The 16,191-nt window shown below is 36.1% G+C and overlaps 1 protein-coding gene across 8 annotated transcripts in view; it reads right to left on the bottom strand.

Annotated features, from left to right (window-relative positions):
• Gpr174 (G protein-coupled receptor 174) overlaps positions 1 to 16,191 on the bottom strand; it is a 32,723-nt gene that overhangs the window by 9,125 nt on the left and 7,407 nt on the right. For 3 of the 8 annotated variants that reach the window (XM_037199019.1, XM_037199017.1, XM_037199013.1), the window contains 2 exons: positions 13,094 to 13,173; positions 12,669 to 12,763 (listed from right to left, as the gene is read on the bottom strand). The gene's annotated coding sequence lies outside the window, so the exon portion shown is untranslated. Of the gene's footprint in view, positions 1 to 12,668; positions 12,764 to 13,093; positions 13,174 to 15,160; positions 15,350 to 16,191 lie in introns of all 8 variants that reach the window. The other 5 variants (XM_037199018.1, XM_037199014.1, XM_037199015.1 and 2 more) reach the window with 3 other exon arrangements.

Raw genomic sequence — 16,191 nt, 5'->3', positions numbered from 1 at the left:
TTACCCCTCATAAAAGAAACTTCACTTTGCAACAGCCAGAAACCACTACAGAAAACCACACCCCATCAAAATGCAGAAGTGTTGAGCCCAGTCCCAATGGATACATCTATGAAGTGCATAAGGCTCAGGGGACACTGGGGGAAGAGAAGGAGGGAAGATGGCAAGAGACAGAGGATCAGGGAGTTTGCTGTGAAATTGTGTCTCCTAGTAATGTCAGAAGCTATACCCATAAAATCTCACCAACATAACCACCCAAACATGAGCTGAACAAGGACAGCATTGATGGACATGCCAAACTGGACTGAGAAAAGCCCATGAGGTTTCAACCCTACACAGAGAACTGTAGGCAACTGAGGAAAGCTGGGGGTGGGACAGGTGATCTTTCCCAGGGAAGAACACATCAATTGGTTGTCCAGTGCCAAATGATAAGCTATGAAAACACATATACAAGTAACATTATACAGAGTGAGCAGGTAATATTTACAAATATATATATACATATATATACACACATATATATACATATATATACATATATGCATGCAATAACAATGAAAAGATGAGGTTGGGGATTAGCTCAGTGGTAGAGTACTTGCCTAGCAAGCATGAGGCCCTGGGTTCGATCCTCAGTTCAAAACAAAACCAAAAAAAAAAAAAAAACAACAATGAAAAGATGAATTTGAAAGAGAGTGAAAAGAGATATTTGGCAGGGTTTGGATGAAAGAAAGAGAAAGGAGAAATGTAATTAAATTTACAATCCCAACATTTAAAAATGTAAATAAAAAAGGACATATTTGCTGTTTGCTGAAGTAAATTAAACTGAAAGTCAAGACTACACATTCCTAAAGTCTATACTCCTCCTGTTTTTATTCCCACACTATTGACTACAATTTTTATTGTATATTTGTTGTACAAGATACTGTATCTGACTATGATACCTTGGTACATGTATATGAGCTACTTTTATCTGATGAATTTCCATCTCTATATTTCATCCTAAAACTCAGGAATGCTCCTAAGAAGAGTGTGGGAGCCCACAGAGGTTTCCTAGTGAGATTTGAGCTTGTTTTACCAGAAGGACTGCATACGAAAATGATTGGACCATTGGCCTGGGTACCAGGTATTTGGAAGCATCTACACTTGGCTGTATCTAGCAAGGAGAAGATCTTTTGCCTTGCTCCTTGGCATTGTTATAAAAACCCTTTTGAATAAAGTTCTGGGCCAGTGGATAAGGATCCAGGCCCTCCCAAGGCTATCCTGTGTTTCTGTCTGTTTCTCTCCCCTCTATATTTCTATCTAAATCTCTTATCCCTCACTCCTCAAGAGTACCCAGGTTAAGGTGGGGGCTGGTCCCTCACAGTAGAGCATCTCCCTTAAGGTTTTTCTAGCTAGCTCTGAGTGCAGCTGATGCTCTCCTTTCACTAGCCAACATAATTTTCTAGTGGAAAAAGTTGAATGAAACTTCTAATCATTGGAAAATCTTAAGTCCGTTGTCCTATACAAAACACAAATATTCCTTCTTCTAGTGTTATGGGGATGAAAAAAAGGGAGATTTGTTTCAACATATAAAAGTATTCATGGAGATAGTCCTTTCATAAGAAAGAACCACACAGTAACAGGTATCTGAACATACCCTGACTTTTTAAATGAGAGATTTATTTGAAGTACCATGCCAAACTTTTCGAAAACACTTACTCCTTATTTTGGGGACCTATCCTTCTTCAAAAAAAAAGGATGAGAGAAGGACACAAAGGCTCCAAATCACTGCTGTAAGTTTCCAGTGATATACAGGTCAGAAAATATTTCTTATAGTCATTGGGTGGAGTTAGTTTGTGTGTGTGTGTGTGTGTGTGTGTGTGTGTGTGTGTGTGTGTGTGTATGTACACAAATGTGAAGATTTGCTGAATTTTGCTGATGCTTCAAGAATATGCTCTTTTCAGATATATTGTATCTTTCTTTACTTATCTTGATGAATCTTGTCTCAAATGAATATTAAGGAAAGCTTTGTGTATCATTTTGATGAGACTTAAGATGTTATAATCTAAGAATATATTAGCTCATACTTTAAGACTATCTTCTCCATAAAAATGTGGGTCTAAATTTTAAAAATTCAAATTATAAAATACAAGGTAACAAAATCATCTAACTACAAATTGTAGTTTTAAAGATGTACTATCAATAGAGATGCTATTTTGGGGTGTGGGCTTTACAAAACAGTAATAAACAAACAAACCAAAAACCAAAACCCCAGACCACCTAATCCCAAGTCATAGGCAACCACTTGCAGAAAAACCAGTTTTATTTTAGAGTTCTGGTTAGATTCATCCTAACCAGCCAAGATAATATAGACTCCTCAACAAGTACCTACAAACCATGTAAGGCTGAACAGGTGTGTGCATGTGTATAGGAAACGCTTGTAACATTATTTTACATGAGCAATCACATCTCTAGGGAGAAGAGAGCAGAGCAAATTCTTATAGATTCTGATCAGCAAAGCATGCAGTGCAAATCTCCAGGTCTTTTGATTTCTGAAAAAATTTTTGAAGTTAAATATCTCACAAATTCCCTGGGAAAGCTGTCTGGTAACTGCTACATGGTGATAAGCAAATATTTTGGGGAAATGATTTTATGATTAATTATCAGAGGTAATTTACTACTTTGGTCAGGCACACTAGATGTTCCACCAGATTTTTTATTATAAAAAATGTGTTCTACCAAGGTGCCATTTCTAGAAGCTTCACCACCTTCTCTGAGACTCCTTGAGTTCAACTTCACGTATGGAGGAAAGATGCACACAGGCAGACAATGGAGTCATTGTGAGCATCGCCATTACTTCACTTAGCTAAGTCCAATGTCTCTGCTGAGATTTGAAGGCTATTTCCTCTCCAGCAGACAATTCATCCTGCTCCTCAATTCTAGAAGTACCCTCAGTACTTCTAGAGAAAGCGTCACAGCCTCACATCATCAGTGAATAAAGCCTAGTTATATTGCCATTGCCTTAGACATACTAGTTTTAAATTACTTTATATTTTGGGGAGTAGAACATAATCAATTTGTACTGAAGATGTACAATCTCAAAGACTTTTCAAGCCTATACTGAGCACTAACAATGCCAGAATCTCTTTCCTCTTCTATCCATAATAAAATGATAAGACCAATTGTTCTTAAAGAGCTTTGCATTGTTTTGCTAATCTATCTTTATTATATCTCATTTCTTCTGTAAACTCTCTGGAATTCTGTTCCCTAGAATAACTACACTGTGTGTTTAAAGTATATATTCCTGCATGAAATGAATAATACTTGACAAAATGTTGAAAGGTATCTACATTTTAACAAGTTCAATGTACACTCAAATTTGAGAGTGTCCTCTGAGTATAAAAAGCAATAACATAAAACTCAAAGTCAAGTTTTTTTTACAAAATTGTCCCTATCTCTTTCTTCCATATTCTTGAATATTATTTGGTTTCAATAGCTCTATGTCTACTCTATCTATATCTACCGAAATTTGGTATCCTTAAAGCCCCAGTTACATTTTTGTGTATCTGAATCTCAAATGCAAGTAACTTTATTAAGCATTTAGACCAAAGGATAATCTAATGGTAAGATGCTTTTATGTTTCTCATATACTACAATCTTTTGTAAACAATTTGATAAACCTTCACTGGTTGACTATTGTTTAACTTGCCATTCATTCATAGTGTAACTCAAGCACTTTTATATCAATGCACTATTAAAACAGTAGTGAAAGTATTAACTTGCTTTTTAATGGTTCTCTAAAACACTAGCTATTTAAAATTACGTTTAGCCTAAATAAAGCTATCAGTGTCTTGGGTACTTGCCACTCTGTGTTTGTGTATTCCAACTCTTTTCTTTTCGAGGCGAACCCACTATTATAAGAAGTTCCATTTTACACACTATTTTTTTTTTAATATTTTTACTTTGTAGAAGTGATGAGGCGATCACAGGTTACACTGCAGTGGGAAAACTGTATGCATTTCCTGTTCTCAGTGCTGACAGGGCTGTGGGGATTTTCCTCAGCTTTTCTGAATGTTCACCTTGTGTCTCAGACCAGACATGAGCATTTGGACAAGAAGAGGGATTTTTTTTTTACAGGAAAGTTATGAGCTTCCAAGCTTACATAAAATAAACTAACGTCCAAGATAATCACATCCCTCTGGCCCTTTGCACTTTTTGCCGTCCTCCTCAAAATTTTCTCTTTGAGTGTGTGCCCTATCCACTGTTTCACAGGATTAATAGCCTGTGAAAGGAAAAAAGGAAACCAACCTTATGGGGTCTGGTAGAAAGAGCAAGGGTGGAGTGGAAAATAAACCAGTCCCCAGGGCCTAACCCAAGGATTGGCCATGATTTGTGTGTAGGTGGCTACCTACGTGGTATGACTTTTAAGGAACCAAAAAGCCTTCCTTCAGTAAAAGAAAAAGAAAAATATTTCCTATTTGTTGACTAGGGCCTAATCTTCCTTCTTAATAAGGGTAAGAAGATATCTGCCCTATGGAAAGCATTTAGGCTGGAAATGTCAGACTCCCATCTTTAGGACCTGGACTCAAGAACTCAAATCTGACAACTTTCTCAAAGGAATGTCAATACCTTCACACACTCACAATTTCTGGAGCATGTATAATAGGTCCCAAAACTTTTGCAGGCTTTGCTGTTTAGCTCATTAACAATATCAGCGTGCCCTAGTCTTTTTGCTTAGTATCTTTTCTCCTCTATGGTCATTTGTACTTCATTTATATTTGGGGACCTTTTTTCCATTTTATCCAAACTCTATAGCATTTTGTTTCAAACAGCAAAGAATAATAGAGAAGTCTCTAAGCCAGTGGTTCTCAATCCCTTTGGTGGTCAAATGACCTTTTCACAGGAGTCAAATATCAGATATCCTGCATATCAGATATTTAGATTACAATTCATAACAGTAACAAATTACAGTTATGAAGTAGCAACAAAAATAATTTTATAGTTGGGTGTCACCAAAACATGAGGAACTGTGTTAAAGGGTCGCAGCATTAGGAAGGTTGAGAACCATTTGTCTAGAGACAGGCACTGAGGTCTTCAGCTATTCCAAAAAGAATGGTCATGGGAAATGACTTAAATTTAAGATTTAAAATATTAAATACCACCACCAATAACAAAATACATACTGCTCAGTAATTACACTTAAATTTTCCCATGTGAAACAAAACTATATCCCAGGATCATGACATTAATCTAAAATATGAAGATCTCATCACTCTTGTATTTTAAATGGCAGATAATGATTTTATATTAGGCTTTAAGGGAAGTAAAGGGGGGAGGTACACAACATTGAATACTGTCTTTTTAAATGAGCTTCAGTTTCCCCTAGTGACACAGCTTTTCCTTTGCTGGAATGAAAGTAATTTTCTAGATCTTGGTGGCAGGGACCCTCTGATATGCCAAGAGAAAAGGATTCTGGTTAGTTACTTCTTCATCTAATACTACGATTTCTATTGTTTCAGCGTGGGTAGTGCCAACTAAATGAGACACTTCAGAAAATAAGCTTGCAGTGATTGACCCCTATAGGCTCATAGATTTGATTACTTGGTCTCCAGTTGGTGAAACTGTTTGGGAAGGATGAGATTGTGGCCTTGTTTGGGAAATGTGTCACTGGGGCAAGCTTTGAGACTTCAAAAGCCTTCAGTCATTCCTAGTACTCTCGCTGTCTCCTGTTTTCTGTTTTAAGATGTGGATTTTCAGCTGCTTCTGCTGGCATGCCTTCACACTGCCATCATGTACTCTAACTCTCTGGAATTGCAAACCTTTAAATGATTTATTTTATAAATTGCATTGGTCATGTTGTTTTTTATCACAACAGAAAAATATCCAAGGCAAAACCCCCAGTCTCCTTGGATGGTGGCAACATGCCAGAAAACAGTATTGTGATCTAGCAGCATTAATTAGCCTCTTGATTACAATGCAGTGAAATCAAATGAAGATTTTTTAACCAGATATTTGTTCTCACGATCATCTTCTTATTTCCTGCCACTAGAGTGACATTAAAGTTAAAGATGGAAAGCTGTGTATGGCTTTCATGTCTATGGTTCCAGCACTTGTAGGTAGACACAGGAGGATTGTGAGTATGAGAAGAGTCTCGGGTACATAGACACTGTCTCAAAAAACAATAAAGATGAATAGATTCCTTGATTGACTTTCTACCAGTAGTAATTCTGTGTGTAGCACACTCCTCTTGGCTTAGGTAGAAGCATAGAGCAGTACATTGCTAGTGTACCTCCTACCAACTGTTTTTCATTTATAATCGAGTAAAATGAACCAAACAAAAAAAAATATAACTCATTGTCCTGAACCCAAAGAAAGATATAGAAGTAAGATGAAGAGAATCCAAGATTAGCCTTAAAACAAAGACTTTTGTTACAAATGCATTATAACCACTTTTCAAGTACCCAGGTAATGACATACTCACTTGGGTGCCATCCCACTCCAGGTCTGTAATAAGTACACCCAGATATTTAAAATATCTGCCATCAAACAAAACTATAGATCTTCACTGAATTTTTGATAAATTTGTATGATAAGGCATCCAACAAATGGTCCATTAATGATAAAATATGTGAAATGAGTCCTTTACAAATGACTCTTTTCTTCCCACAATTCATCTTTTAGTTACTAGATTCAAAGACATGGCAATTTTTCTCTCCTCCAGGGCAGGGATGATGTTTCCTAAAGAATCACAGATGTCATCATAATTACTGCTTGGACCAGGCCAGGTCTTAAAATTTGATGCAAAGGCAATATTTAACCAGAATTTTATACACTTACGTATTAAATAATGTTCTGTTACTCAATAATTTTTCAATAAGTGGCAATGATTATGACATTTGTACAGTTTAGATATTCATCATTTCAGTGTATAATACAACTTGGCACTGAGAATTAATGAGAGGATTATCAGGGCAACATGATGTGCTACTCTTGTTTGACTTTAAAACTAAATACATTACAACTTATTTTAATGATGTCCTGTTTGAATTTAAAATCTCTAAGAAATCTAGAGAATGTCCTCTTCTCAATCTTCAGCATATATATTTATAGAAAGAATATGAACTTATATTCCAAGCTCAAATTGGCTCAAATAACTAAGGGCCTCTTCCACCTAAGATGAACGGCAAGAAAATAAGGAATCCTCACTGGCAAATACAAGTTTTTATGGTTTTGAGGCATAAAATACCCAGTAATACACAACAGGATTTCAGAAGCGAACAAATATTCATATTTCATCCCTGTTTACAACATTTTGACATGTGTGATAGCCCTACTTCCCTTTTGTTTTGTTAAATAACATGACTTTCTTATTTTAGACTGACATGCCTACAGTTGTTTTTTTTTTAATCAGATTGAAGCTAAAATATCTCCTTGCAACTTGCAAACCTTTCTCATGTCTACACTGCAAAGGCCTGAAAATATAACATTGAAAACAGAGTTCTCTCTCTTTTTTTCAATCTCTTATTGCTCTCTTAGGCTTCCACCATGCAAGATTATCCCAGCACAAAGCATGCTAAGATACACATTTCTGTCTCTGACTTTAGCTCCAATGTTGATTTACTTATTTTAATTATTCCATAGGCTAAATATTTAACTCTACACCATTTTCCATTCAGAATGCAAACCGGTACTTCCAGATACCGCAGTACGTTTGGTGACTTCATTTGGATTAGGGTGAGTTTATATATAATTTAGGCACTCACCTCCCACCTGTTAATTTATAGTTCTCTTCTCCTAAATACAAGCTATGGAAAGCCAAAGAAAGAAGAGATTATTAAACTAAAATGTGTAACAAAAATAAGAGGTATTTTCAGTGAAGGATATTATTTATATTATTTGGTTAATTTTAGGCATCTATTTCATTGGAATGAAAACTGACTAGTCACATTTTGAGACTCATTTAGGTTGAGTTCATTAAAATGTCTACCTCTTTATTTTATAACATTTTAGTGACACTTCTAACCTGCAGCAAACATTTGAATTCACATAGCAACAATGTACTTACCAACTAAGGTATATATTAGGGGAGAAAATATTGGATATAGCTCTTTGAGAGGTTGGGGTATAATTAATTGTTTCAGTGATTATGTCAGTGACCATGTAATTCCAGATCTGAGAAATCTAGCTATGCTCATTTTACAATAAAGAGTAGTCAGGTACACCTATTATTTGTTCTATAATTGGCCCCTGATCCATTAAACTATTTCTATATCTTTCTGGCCATCATTTATATAAGCATTCACTGATGGGATTACTAGAAATTTAAAACAGTTTACAACCCTGAGAGTAAATTTACTTAAAACAATGACACTTCTCTTCCATACAGGTGTTATTTATCCCTCCTTATACTCCCTGTTCTACCCTACCATCCATTCACTCATCCCAGTTTCCCTTCCTGTTCTGTTATTCCCTTTTAACCCTTTATAGCAGTGCATGCTATCTCCCCTCCCTCAACAGTCCTTGAACTGAGAAGACCACTGATACCATTAATACCTGATTTGCTATGACTTTAGAAATATAAGCTTTATCTTTTCTCTGTCATGCATTTCATCTAACTCTCCATTCAAAATGGCTTCTTAAGGGTTTTATTGTTTGTTGGATTGCTTTATTTGTTTTCTATTCATAATAAATCAATAAATCGGACTTCCATGAAACAAAAAAGTGGCTGTTCAGCAAAGCACATCATCATTTGAGTGAGACATCCTATAGAACAGTTATACATTCAACAGAGGGTTAGTATCTAGAATATATAAAGTACTCATAAAAGGAAACAGTAAGAAAACAACTAACTCATTTTAAAAATTAGGGCATAGATCTAAATGGAGTGTTCTGAAAAGATGAAACATAAAAGGCTGAGAAACATTTTTAAAATATTCAACATCCTTACTCATTGGGAAAACACAAGTTAAAAGCACTTTGAGTTTTCATCTCACCTCAGTCAGGATGGCTAAGGTTTAAAAAAAAAAATGATGACAAATACTGACCCAGATGTGGGGAAAGGAGGTCACTTATTTGCTGATGATGGGACTGCAAACTGGTCTAACACTATACAAATCAGTATGGAGATGCCTCAAAAAGTTAAAAATAGATCTATACATGTTACATCTATACCACTCTTAGGAATATACCCAAAGGACTCCATGTCCTACTGTAGAGATACCTGCTTGTCAATGCTTATTGCTGCTCTACTCACAATAGCCATGAAATGGAAAGAGTCTAGATATCTATGAACTGATGAATGGATAATAAAACTGTGGTATATTTACACATTTGACTATTATTCAGCTATTAAGAAAAATAAAATTGTGAAATTTCAAGTAAATGGATAGAACTGGAAACAATGATTCTAAGTGAGATAACACTGACCCAGAAATACAAACATCACATGTTTTCTTTCAGATACACGTTTCCCTAGGAATACCCATAGAGGTCATGAAATCATTAAGGAGCTATGGAGAAGGGCTTTTAACTGAGGGAAGATAAAATGTACATCTATAAAGGGTTAAAAAGGAATAATTGAAGAGGAAGGGTTAACCTAGGTTTGGGAAATAGAGGTTAGGATAGAAAAGGGAATATGGGAAGAGAAAATAACACCAAAAAGCTTTCAAAATAAACACATGAAAACCTGCTAGTGTATATATATTAATATGTGTATACATATACATACATACACACACATACACACACGCACACGCACATACACACCCACACGCACACACACACACATACACACATATATCCAACAACTACAAAAAAAGTAACTTATACACATCATTGAGTTTTTTGTTAGCCTCTAGAAGTGATATCATCTTGTATGAGCTCGCTCTCTCTCTCTCTCTCTCTCTCTCTCTCTCTCTCTCTCTCTCAATATATCTACTAGAGGATATTTGTTGACTATTGAGGTCCAATAGACCACCAAATATTAAAAACTTTTGCATTGCTCTTGGTTAACCTTCAGAACTTAACAATAAAACCATATTGCTAAAGATACCACATGGTTGAATAGTAGGACGTGGAGATATCAAGCTGGTACTGACCTGGAAACTCCACCTCTACTGTCTAACTTTTGTAGTGATAGATGGTGCCATGCAAGCTAACAGAAAGAGATGTAATAATTAGTCTTACGTAATTGTGAACACTGTGAACTGCAATAATAATGGGTTGGGGGAGACATACCCACTGATGTAATATGGGTATAAACATCATGGGAACAACCACCAACTTTCTGATTGGACTTATGGCCTGCCTCATGAGATAAAACCCTACCTGGCACTATTATCAGACTAAGAACTTATAGCTAGACATATCATAGGCTGTATGGGAGAACCTACTACTTTTAAGCTGTTAAACGGGCACAGTGTTAAACTGACTCCTAATGACTTATTGTTATACCCATAGATCAGTACATCTTCCAACAATCATCAGAGAAGCCTTTATTTGCAGTAGATGGTGACTAACATAGAGAACCATAACTGGTCAACATGCATCGAATAACAGAGTGCAGAATGCTCAGCCCTAAAGGGAAAATCTATACCACAAATACTCCTCCCCAGGATCAGAAAGAAGTGTAAATGAGGAGGAAGAAAGGATGTGAGAGCCTGGAGTGCTTGATTACAACAAAGAAAAATTATTTCCTAGACACAGCAGGACAGCTGCACATACAAACAGTGCTTTTAATAGCACCCACAAAACCTATGCGAGCCTTAGCCAGATCCAATTCTAGCATGGAGAGGAGAGCTGGGCACCAGAATTCTGCCAGAAGCCATAGAACTACAGGCAATTGTTAGCTGCTGGAAAAAGGAGAGACAGTTTTCTCTAAGAGTGTTCCCTTAATAAGTCAATCACTCTCCAGTGAAACACCACACAATCAAGCATATTTGGGCAGCAAAAATTATCTTGAAGTTTATTTTTAAGGACACAAAGTTGGATGGGTAAGGAAGGAAAATAAATCAAGGAAGAGTTGGGGGTATGTGAATATGATCAAAACACACTGTATGAAATTAACAAATAACTATTTGAATTTTTCCCTGTTTAAGTAAATTTCATATTTCCACAAAAGTACAAAGATTACCCAGCACTTTCAACCACTAATACTTTCAATACACATATAGTACTTCATTTGAGCTAATAGATGGTCATTTTTGATAATAATTACATGTCATTTACTATATAGGCTATTCTATTATGTGTCATGTTTCATTAATATATAATATGCTGTGGACACATGCCTGACTTTATTTCTCCTGTCTCTTGTTAATACTCACTTTCACTCTATTAGGAAAGTCTCAAGAAAAAAATCTTTCCTCTTTTAGGAGAACATGCAACTAGAAAGAATGGGTCCAATAACTTGAATGTGGCTTCCAGATGCCCCAAATTGAATACATACTGAAATACATTCCATTAAATATAAACATATTCCCATGCAGAGGACATGTGTACTATAGTAGTAATATTGGTTATTAAACACCTAACTTCCTGGTTAAGGAAATAATTTTTTCTACTCTGGTATATCCGCAGAAGAATACAACCATGTTTAATTTATCTATGCAGTTACTTTGCTTATGATTTATTTACTCATTTATTACCCTGTGGCCACTTCATACATACATGTACATAACAAATTTTTGTCATTCCCAACCCCAATTACCCTTTCTCACGCCTCCTCTCTCTTGCTGGAGTCCTTCTATTTCCCAAAGAGCCACTTTCTACTTTGCACATTATTTTAGCTTAAAAAATGTTTAACTTTAAAACCATAAGCACTATACATATCTTCTAACAGTGATTATATATCTACATTGGTGCTTGAGTAATATAATTCTAAGAGCAGAGCTCTAGAATAAGAAGGAAAAAAGGTACCCACACTTCTCATTCTGAAATCTATACCTTTCTATTATGTGTCTGGCCAGAGACTTGCCAACCAATGAGTACACATTTGCCTAATATTTATGTAATTTGTTCATGCTCACTACATTTTTCCATCTGAGGAAATGTCATATTCTTCTTCAACATACAACTATTATTCTATTTATTTTTGTCTATGCAGAGAGAGGCCAGTGTGTGGTACATGTTTGTGTGTGTAACACGGAAAATGTTTATATAATCATTAAGTACACTTAATTTCAAATGTAAGTAAAGTCTAGGTACCCTGATTTTCTAGTTTGTTTTTTAAGACTATGAAATAAACAGCTCATACCAATAGGGACATGTTTATAATAAAATAACTTAAGTACTCCCCTTTGACTTCAGAGGCTGGAAAAACTAGCAACAATTGTAAGCAGTATGTTTTACAATACCAAAAATATTGACAGTAGACACAATATCTAAATAGCAATTAAAAACAGGGTAATTATTAATTTTAGCTTTGCCTAGGCTCTAATATTACCCCAAAGGGAAAAATTAAAGTATCACATTTTACCAAATCTTCTAGTAAACAAATTCTTTCATGTAATACAAGGCTATATCGTTTCACTGTTATAACCTTATCACTACATGGTAATTTACTATATAGAACAGTAAACATGCAGCAGGTAGCCAATGGAGGATCTCAGTATCTGCCTTGTTACCTTTGGGTGAAAGAGTAATTTTGGGGGGAGAGGGATTCTGGAACAAAAGTCAAGATAATGTTTAAGTACCTACTGTTTTATCCAGTGCTGATAGAAGCTCTTAATCACCCCAATCAGGTCCCTTGCAGATGCTGTGAGAATAGGGCTGATTAATTCATTCATGCCTGAAAACAAAACAAAACACAAAACAGTGATCCAGTGCAGCATGGAGGACTAGGAAGTTTCAGCAGCTGTGCATTATGAGACACCAGAATGGATTACCAGAGGCAAAAGGGAATGAGAGATAGCTACATCTAGCCCTTAGCAGTTGCAAGGTAGAATGTGTAGCAGCCCTTTTCCCATCTGACATCTCATTTGACCTGGCAGCCTTTGCAAAGAGTGAGAGAAGATAGGAATGCCACTGGCAGGCTTCACAAGTCACTCCCTGGTCACAAGGTGCTCTCAACTTTGATGAGTTATCCTAGAAAAATCCCACAGTCTCTAGTCAAACTCACAGCATTAGTGGAGGGAAGTAGCTCTCTTTTCATCTGTCAGGAGTCTTCTGAGGTTCTCCTCACTGCAGTTGTCCCACTTCCTGGTAACACACATGGAAGAAGACTCAACTGGCTACTGGTTGTGAGCATAGCTGGTGCTAGAAGTCGAATTTCTTCACAAAGCCCTTATCATGCTTGTAGGCTGCTTCTATATAGGGTGAGTTTGTCCTTTTAACATCATATGGTTACTCCAAGCACTTCCTACTGAAGACATGAATTGAAACTTTCTCTAGGAGAATCTCAAATCAATCACCCTTTCCTCTTTCTTTCGCCCCATGTCATCTGGCCTCATATTCTCACTTTCTTCATCTTAGAAAGTTAATAGAATAAAAGACTCCTGCTTTTAGGATGCATCATTAAGATTACATGAGCTCTCGCAGATAAAATTCAGTGAAATGGGGCTTAGCATAAATAGGTGCTCAATAAATACTGTCAATCCTTTCTTTTGCCTCTGTCACTTGTAAAGCAGGATTCTAGAAACACAGGAGAGTCTCAGTAAATGCTTCAGAAACACTAAGAAGGAATCGTAGTGAGAATAAATACTATTAAAGGTCTGTTTTGATTATTTTGTTGAACTGGGTGTGCTGACACAGAAATGGATTCTAAAACTCAGAAGGTAGAGGCAGGAGGATGAGAAGTTCAAGGCAAGCCTGGGCTTTAAATTGAGCAGCCAAAAAATTTTGTCTTTGGAATAAGGTAAAAAGTAAAATAAAAAGACACCCAAAGAGGATGAGTAAAAAAAGGGCATCACCAGAGGCTTCAGAATGCAAGGTGACTCTGTCATAGGAGACAGGCAAGAAAACTCATATGTACCCCACTAAACTAAGCAGTGTTGGTTTGCCCTTTTCACATGACAAGCATAAACAGGGATTATAGCTTTTGTTGGTTTTTAACTGCATTTTTATCTCCTTAAGACCAATGGTTTTACTTTTAAAGTCAAATCTACTGTAATTTCATATGTGAATTTAAACTAATGCATTAGTGATAGAACTGAAGGAAATCTCCATGATCTTCACAGAGAGCATGCAGGGATTTTCTCAACAGAGTTATTTAAAAATATAGAAGTCATTATTGATTTAGGCACATTTACATGGGAAGATAGATTATAGACAGCTCCAATGCCTTGTATTGTAAACAAAAACTTCCCAGGAAGACTCTACAAATTAAGCCAGTTCACATATAGACAGATATACCTGATGGTGATAATAACTCAGTAAATATTATTGTGATTTCCAATGTACTATTGAAACAGATTAATAATTTTAACATTAGATTTTATTAATCCTTTATTAAAACTTTGCTAATAGTGTGTTTAAAATCTATTGATGCATTAGCTTTAAAAACAAGATAACTAAAGCAGTTATCTTAAAGGACTCACCCTTTACTATCTAATAAGTTAATGGCAGAGCCAGGCCTGGAACCTGTTTTGAAGCAAAAGACCATTTCCTTTTTTTATATCGTATTTTCCCCACTATTATTGCCACATTGCCTGTGTATAGATATTCCTCTTTCATACAGTCACATCATTTGAAAGTAGGGTTTACATTAGTTAGAAATATTACTTCTGTAAATCAGACAACCACATACAAACCACTAAAACTCAGTGTCACTCCACTTTCTTCAATATTCTGGACACTGGCGTTCCTTATGATGTGCAGAACAAACAGCTATGTATTCCTCTCATCAACTCCCTGTCTTCCCACAAATGTACGCACATTCTTTACATTAGTGTATCCATTTTCATTGGCACTGAAGACTAGAAATGGGACTCTGACTGCTTTTCTAATGCTACAACCTGCTAAACAACTGACCAAAAAAGAAGAGGTTCAGCAGTAAAATGAATAATACCTTGTTTACAAACTAAGTCAGCACGGTAGATTTCATGCAAAACTTATACCCTGGCTAAGAAAACATATTGCCTCACAGCAAAAACCCGAGAGTCACAAGAAACATGCAAAATCAATTCCTAAATCGAATAGGTCAAACGTGAAGACCTATAGAAGATTGGCACAGATTTGGAATACACACCCACAATAAATTTTAAGGCAGTTAAGCAATCACAAGGCATGTCCAAAGGCAGTGATTTCACTGATCCATAATCCTCATGTTACTCTTTTCCATTTACTCAGCTGCAGATTTTGTAACTATTTTGCTGTGCATAAGCATTTCAAGCTGCAAGCTTAACTGAGCATACTGCTTCCGTGTGCTGAAGAAAATCTGTCAAGGAAAGGAAGGTGAGACTCAATTTTCCCAGTGTGATTGCAAAGCAATAACATTGTATTTTGGAAACTGTACAGAGGAGTTCTGACCAGTTTTGCAAAGTGTCTGTTCATTTCAGCACAGTGATCCCTGTTTGCAAAAGAGTAGTGCCCTCACTCATACTGTTTCTGCAGACAGAGAAATGAGGAAGCTTAGTTTTTTGTTCACTTTTATACCCCTAGCTAGACACAAAGGAGCATGACTTAAAACTCCAGCAATGGTTGGTTATGATTTATAAAAGTGTTCAGAAGTTGACCTCCCAAGGTTCTCCCCTTATTCCTTCTTAGATAGGAAATGTCAACATGAAATTAAGTATAATGTGAGCAGGAGAAAATGATTCAGACTAATTTACACTGAGAGACCTTGTTCTTGTATTATGTAGTATTGTGTTAATCTCTGAGCTCAGAGCTAACAATATGGCTCCACCAGTGAGTTCCTAAAGTATATCAGTTGGAATGCAGTTATTTCTTTGTCTAATATACTCATAGACTGTGGTACGAGCCTGAAACAGGCAACTCCTATCCTTATTGCCGATGCAACAATTTACTCACAGGCACAACATTTGCTCTATTGTCTGCTTTCACAGATTTTGTTTCACCCTGGTTCTCTTCATGGAGGATCTTGTTTTCCCTCCAATTCTTAAGCATCATAATTCTTAGAGTTCAACGGGAGGTCATAAAATAACTACATACAAAAATAAAATTGGTCCCAAAGTTCTATATAGAGAAGCTTAGGGCAGAGTTTTTTCCTAGGCCTTTCCCTTGTGTTCGTATTAACTTACACACAGAACCACATATTTT

Source organism: Peromyscus leucopus, chromosome X (genome assembly GCF_004664715.2).
Source record: "Peromyscus leucopus breed LL Stock chromosome X, UCI_PerLeu_2.1, whole genome shotgun sequence".
Lineage (NCBI taxonomy): Eukaryota > Metazoa > Chordata > Mammalia > Rodentia > Cricetidae > Peromyscus > Peromyscus leucopus.
Note: the sequence above shows the minus strand (reverse complement) of the source record. Positions and strands in the feature narration are given on the sequence as shown.